The sequence below is a fragment of the Macadamia integrifolia genome, chromosome 14 (assembly GCF_013358625.1).
Source record: "Macadamia integrifolia cultivar HAES 741 chromosome 14, SCU_Mint_v3, whole genome shotgun sequence".
Lineage (NCBI taxonomy): Eukaryota > Viridiplantae > Streptophyta > Magnoliopsida > Proteales > Proteaceae > Macadamia > Macadamia integrifolia.
Window position 1 is genome coordinate 30,401,002 of NC_056570.1, and position 7,453 is coordinate 30,408,454.

At 38.2% G+C, this 7,453-nt stretch overlaps 1 long non-coding RNA gene across 1 annotated transcript; it reads left to right on the forward strand.

The window, feature by feature from the left end:
* The first annotated feature begins 199 nt into the window (after positions 1-199).
* LOC122061002 lies at positions 200-3,537 on the forward strand. Its single transcript, XR_006134528.1, has 3 exons — positions 200-572; positions 2,802-2,946; positions 3,091-3,537. It is a non-coding gene; the product is annotated as an uncharacterized LOC122061002 (long non-coding RNA).
* The last annotated feature ends 3,916 nt before the right edge of the window (positions 3,538-7,453 follow it).

The following is a 7,453-nucleotide window of genomic DNA, read 5'->3' on the forward strand; positions in this document are numbered from 1 at the left end:
CTAGCTCATAGGACAATGGCAAGCAAAAACTTGAGCCCCGTTCGATAATGTTTCTGCCATTTCTGTTTCAAGAAACGATAGAAACATCAATTTTCGCTTCTAAAAACAGAAACAGAATTAAAACGTTTGATTTTTTCGCCTGATAAAAAAAATTTATGTGAACTTATCATCCTAAAAACGCATGTGACTGTTTCACCATTTCTGGAAACGAATGAACCTTGAAAATAGGCCTTGCCCCGGATGAAAATAACCCCCGACTTGTTACACCTCATAAGAGGCAAACCCAAAACTAACGCAGAAGCAGAGGTCGACCTCCATAAGAACCTCGTTTTCACTCCTGTTCATCCAAAGATCTGCATCTCCCTTCTCCATCTTCGTCTCCAGTTGACGGTGCGGGAACTGCAAACGGAAATCCAGCTACTGCAACTCTCCTTCGCTGTGCACAGAGCGATCTCTGCAAACGATCTTGACTACCAGGCGAGCTCCTTCGGTGTAGTGAACAAATTTCAGAGTTCGTCTCCCACATTCGAAGCTTCTCATGGAATTCTCGCTGCCATTACTGAAACCCCTAGGTAAGCATTGAGATAACTTCAATTTCTGAAAACCCTAGGGCTTCGGTATTGTTTTTCCAAAGTGCAATGTACAGTAGGTCTTCGATTTGGATTTTACAAACCCTTGCAGCTCTCTAAGGCTGAAAGGATTGAAAAAGAAAAGGCAGAATTGCTATCCTTTTGCTTTCTCTTTCTCCGTTACCCAATTTAAAGTGCTACCTACCCTTTGTATTGCTCACACTCCTCTATTGTTGCCACTCTTGCATTTAGAGTCCCAGAACATTGAATTTTTTGTTTTATGCCACTGTTTTCAGTATTTGCTGCTCAATTTAGGTTGTTCAGGATTTGATGGATGTTAATAAACCAAACCAACTTTACAAATGGTTCCGAAGTGTCCAATCTGTTAGTAAAAAACAATGAGATTTCTTCTTGTTGGGATGTAACGTATTATTTTCATGTGAATAGATAGACCCTGTTGTCATATAGCTTATAATTGTCATGAGAACAACTTGATTTTGTCTGTCGAGGACTTTCATGGGCTTTAATTACTTCTTTTGTTGTTGGATATCTGTTGCATCCTCTATGGCTGCTCTTGCTCTTTTCTAGTAATGTTGGGTTTCTCCCCCTCCCACTGCCAATCTTAGCAGTACTGGGCCAGTAGGAATAGGATTGGTCTTCAGGAATTAAAATGAGATTTACTATCACTGCAGAGCTGAAGGTGGAAATTGATGGTTCAGAGACTTCTCGGTAGATGCTATTCTAGATGTTTGATGTGGTTCACCCTATTCGTAAATTGTTGTACTGCATTCGAGGTGGTTTTTGGAGATGCATGCATCTCATTAGAAGTATATAGTCTCATTAATATGGGTGGGAATGGGTGGCTGTTGTCCTTTTTCTTATACTTTATGTCTGTGCAAGAATTGATCTTGAGAAACAGATTTTTCAAACATCAAGAATTTCGTTTCTGAAAACAAAAACGTGAAAAATTGTTTCTGTTGTTTCTAGACATAGAAACAGCAGAAACGTTATCAAACGGTGCCCAAATATAAGGTTATGTCCACAGCTCCTTTGGGTCTTAATTTTTCTTGGGTGCTTTTGGTATGATTCATATTATCTAGTTCGTCAAAATTTCCTAGAAATAAAAATACATATTAAATGTGTAGCCCAAAATAAAATTGTTCAGTTGCTATGGTGTACAATTTATTAGAAAATGAAAACAGGTTTGGCATTCTGTGGATCTGTGGTGAGAGAGAGAGAGAGAGAGAGAAAGAGAACTGCCTCATTTACTTTTACCAATGATGTGGAGTGTGATCATGTTTTGTATATTACTTGCTTCTTTTCATCTGCTAATCTAAACTGAAAGAAGCGAAGAAGGATCATGGCTACTCTCTTCATCTATCGATAATTCCTTCCCCAAACAGATTCGAGGGCCACCCTTTAAATCAAAGTAACAAATGGATATGTTAAATTCCTTCTTAGTACTTACTGAACATATATAGCAATGTTGGGAGGATGGATGTAATGGAAAAAGAAGCCATCTTCAATGCCTAATTGGGCACTTAGTCCTATCCCGGCTATGGAAGACAAAAGCTTGGGAGAAACAGAGTATGGTGATCAATAAAGGTTTGCTGCCATACCAATAACAAATTTGGTAGAGTTGTGGCCCTACACCCCATCAGTTACACAACTCTAAAAATAAACAACAATTGTTTAGTGCAGTTGGTGAACTGTGGTGCGCACAAAGCCATAGATGAAATGAGAGGTTGGAATGAATTGAATTCATTTATCATGATGGACTGATAGTTTGAGAGTATTATTATTAACATTATATGACACAAATTTGAATGGTGATTCAGGCTGCAAAACTCTATTGTTGAGCCATCTTTCCGGTCGGAATTCCTCGGCGTCCTCTCCCCTATGTAATTCATCCAGCCCATGGCAGGAGCCACGTAGTTTACACTCTCCTTTCTTTACTCTGAAACCATCCGGAGAACATCATCTGTTTCTGCACACCTCTCATCCTATCAATTGCTCAATTAGTACACTATAAACTCTAAACTTAACTCATCGACAGTATGAAGAGGTTAGCAAATCACCATGGGGACGGCAGGGTATAGCCTCAAGGTCTCTGTTAGGGCAGTTTGGAGATAAATGCTGCATCAGTTAAACACACCACGAAAGCGTCTATGTTTTGTTCTCTTTACATTTGATGACTTCTCTTACTTCTTCTGCAACTTTTTCTTGTATCAGAGGATGCTTGCAGAGGAGGTAGAAGGACTAGGAGAGTGTGCCTGCACTAGTATCTTTGCTGGCGATCATGAAATTCAGAATTATGTCCTTGAGATATCAGTCATCCTCTGTTTATCTTTCTTGCTCTCCATCAGAAACCTTGAAAGTATGTCCTCCTTGTCATTCTTGAATTCAATATTAGATTTAAGTTAACCCCCTCCCCCCCCCCCCCCCCCCCCCTATTTCCAATGAAGAACAGAATAATTAATAACCAAAATTAAGATCCACTCACATAGTTATGTTGCTCTAGCATCTGTTTCCTCTTGTGGCTGATTACTCCAAGCACAAAATAGAGTTGCTGGTGGAAGACAGTACCCATTACAGGAGGGTACTGAGGATGATTCAGTGACTTACCCATGAAGGTTTTTAGTAGCGAACACAGAAGCATATGAGAACAAGGCAGAATGAAACCATTGCAGCACTCACAATTCCAGATAATTAATCCATCACTTCAAGTAACTGATGGTGGGAAATCATCAGAGAGATTGTGAGCAAAGGAGACGGACACAGAGTGTTAAATTGGTTCTTTCTAGCTATTAAAAAGAAACAGTTTATTTACTTCTCTCTCATTCTCTGCCAAAACTTGAACCTGTAACCATAGATGTATTTTATGAAGCATCTTCTTAACTTAATGCAGAGAAATCTTGATGTGGGACATAATAGATATATTTTATGAAGCATCATCTTGACGAATGCAGAGGGAAATCTTCTCCAATATTGACAAACAATGTCAGGAGATAACATAATAAAATAGCAAAACCTCTTGGATTCAGATTGGCCAACAAGGGAAAGACAAAGGAAATGGGAAATTTTCATTGATCTAATAGATGTCAAAGATAAGAAAACTTGGATGACTGTTCGTAGGAAAAGGATTATAAAGATCATAATTCAAGAGACATTTATGGTAAGAATATGAATTTGTAACCGAAACTGTTTACCGAAACCAAACCGATCCGTTTACATCAAAATTGCAAAACCGTTTAGTAAATGGTGCGGTTATGGTTTCAAGTTTCAAGCCGATTAGTTATATGGGTTGGGTCGGTTTTAACCGCGGAACCCGTTGGTTTCAAACCGAATTGAAACCGTTTAAATCGAACAGTTTAAAACTGTTTAAACTGATCCGATTAATCTGTATAACAATTAACAATTAAATTAAGTGTCCATCCTACTTTGGTATGATTTATTACAATTCAGTTCAAGTTTAGGCTTTAGATCATTAACTTATAATCCATTTATGTTACTATGTTATTATGTTATCATAGCGTGTTTTGGCTGAACCACCTGTCATTTTAATATTTTATGCTGTAGAAGGTTGGATTTGAATGTTGTATGATATTAGTTCTAAATGTTGGAGAATGGCTATGCAAAGAAATAGCACTAGATTATCAAATTAAGACATACCATCGTTAATATAGAATCTCTTACTTGTGGTTGCTAATTATTTTTTGATAAGTACATGATCTTCAGTTTAGAGATGGTTGCAAGTTATAACAAATCGATTGTGAACCGTTTAACAAATCGTATGGAATAAATCGAAACCGAAACCGTTTAAAACCGTGAAACCGACACCGTTTAAAAACCGTGGAAACCAAAACCGTTTACTAAACGGTCACTGTTTCAGAAAGTGGAACCGTTTAGTAAATGGTGCGGTTATGATTTTAGTCAAATAAATGTGAACCGAATTGATCCGCACCGTTAAACCGAAATCGAATCGATTAACACCCTTAGTTTATGGTGACGCTATGGTAGAAGGTGCTTGACCAAGTCAAAAGTTGGTGGATAATGTATTCTTATCAAATTTTTAAAATGTTCTATAAAGATTTCAAACGTTTTCGAAGTATAATTGTATAGTTTATTTTGAAATTTAACCATGATTTAGATTGTGATATTCGAGGGGTGGGTGTCCGGGATTCACAACATGTTGAGATTGAAAAGGTGAATGATAAATATACGTGAGATAAATAGTGGGGTCAGACGATTAGAATTAAGATCATGTGTGGAAAACTTATGTTACATTTAGTAAGATTTCTTGGAATGCATTATTGACTCAAAACACATACCAATCACAGATATAGTTTCACAACCATAAGGTGCAGTTGTAAATGAAACCCAATAAAATGTCTATGGCAACATAGGCTCAGTCACATAGAAGATTCCCACATTTGATTGATAGATCAAATAATTCCTAACAAGTATGCAAGAAAAAACGATACCTTGTGTTGCAAATGTTTTGTTTTTTTCTTTTAGGGGTGGGGGAAGGGGTTCTTCTAGGTGGCCAGCCTTGGGGAGCATTGCAATGGTCTATTTCAAATAGACAAAAGCTCGTCTAAGGTATTATAGTTAATTATCAAACTCTCCCTCTCTCATATAAAAAGGAAAGGCACCCAAACATAAAATTTATGAAATGTGAAGTATCCCAAGCATAATATTTATCAACGGTATGTACCCAAAACATAGTATTTGAAACATGAAGTACCCTAGAAGGTGCCCAAACATAACATTTATGAAATGTGAAGTACTCCTAGCATAATATCTATGAACCTTGTGATACCCAAAACATAGTATTCGACATAGGAAGTATCCTCAGACATAGTTTCTCTAAACCTTAGGTACCTCAAATGTAATTTATCTTTTTTCCTTTTAAACTGATTTCACCTCTCATTGCCTCCTTTTTCTTGCAACCAAATGGAATCAGTTCCCAGTTTCAGTCATTATCTTTGTATTTTCAAATGAATCGGACTCATTCCTCAGCCAATTTCCAATCCCCAATTCCCAATTCTAAGGCCGATCCCATTTTTTCACCTCTCCCCCCAATTATGTTTAGAATAGGCTGGATAAGGTTCTCGTTCCCATGAATCTTCATCTGCCTCCTGGCATTGATAGCGATTGATTGAATTCCTACTCTAGTTTGAGAAGTTTTTCATTTCCTTATCTCTCGTGCCTTTGAACTACCATGAAAAGAATTCGAAATATGCATTTCTTTTACTAAAAAAACCGCCTTCACTGGTCAACCCCTATGTCTTGGTACTCTACCCAGTGACGGGCTTATGGGTGGGGCTTAACATGTTTAATAGAAGGCCAGCCTAGCCAAGCTAGTAGTCAGAGAGCTTACCACGGGAGAACCAACTACACTAAGAAAAAAAGACCCAAGGTGGGGTTCGTTGAAGAAACTCGATGGTCGCATTCTTATCTTTTAGTGGTCTCTGCAAAATATAGCATTGGATGGGAATCCTGGAGGATATCAGACCGATTCAAGCCAATTTCAACCATAATTTTGGTTTTTTAAAACCTTAGTATCAGAGAATTTGGGTGTGGTGCAAGGAGAAAGGGATTGTGAGGAATGGTAACATAGCTGATTGGTTGTTATTGGGGGCTAGAAACAAGATGGAATTACATTGGAGTTATTGTTATCGTCCCTACTCCCCATCAGTAACAGAACTCTAAAAATAAACAACAATTACTTAGCACAGTTGGTTAGCCATGGTGTGCATAAAACCCATGCTCACCATGAGATCTTGAGTTTGAGCCTCTTGGATATTATCTACTTCCTCCCTAGCTTTAAAAGAAAAAAACGTCACCATGTTGCTAGCATAGACAATGCTTCCGAAGCACAACCAATTGGGTGGGGTGTTGGGTGGAGGGTGTAGAGCACATATGGTAAAATTGGGGGCAAAAGAAAAGGGAAGAGAAAGAAAGAGTGGGAGGAAATTCAGGACATCCGAATTCTCGCCAACGAGCATCGGATGCCTGGGAGGACCTGGACATGTACCTCCAGGCCCTCCCAGCCGTCTGGTGAAAGGTCGAGTATCAGTTTAGAGCCAATGTGTAGGAGGAAACCATCAGTCCATCCAACAATTTCTTTTCCAGAAAATTCACCCCAAAACATCATAGTCAGTTCATACCTATAAAGTGATACAAGTAGAATTGGGCTTGGGTAGACAATGATTGCAAGTTTCTTACTAATATATGCCTTCAATGTTAAAGACCTCTCTTGAAGCCAAGTAGGAGCTGGCTATATCTGCAGCTCCTTCAGGTGAAACTGACCTTGTGTTTTAGTGTTGCTTGTTTGACATTTGACATAAGCATACATACTTGTACCATTTGTTCCTTATTCACAATACAACAACAACAACAACCATAACCTTATCCCAACAATAGGGTAGGCTACATGGATCCGACATAGAAAAAAGAATAAAAAGATGCAACCTAGAGAAAAATTAATTATTGTTTTATTTCACAATAGTTCATAAATCAAAAATTTTCAAACACAACTCTAGGAGTTGCACTAAGATGGAGGCCACCATCGATGTGGAGTGTGAACATGCTTATGTATGCTACTTGTTTCTTTTCATCTGTTAATCTGAACTGAAAGAAGTGAAGAAGGACCATAGCAACTATCTTCATCCGCCGATAAGCAAATTCCTTCCCCAAACAGATCCGAGGGCCAGCCTGTAAAATTAGATAAATAAATTGATATGGTAAATCCTTGCTTTTTACTTGTTGAACCTATGTTAATGTAGGACAAGGTGGATGGGATGCAAGGTACAGTAGAAAGGAAAGAAGCCATCTTCAAAGCCTAATTGGCTGCTTAGACCAATACTGATCATGGAAGA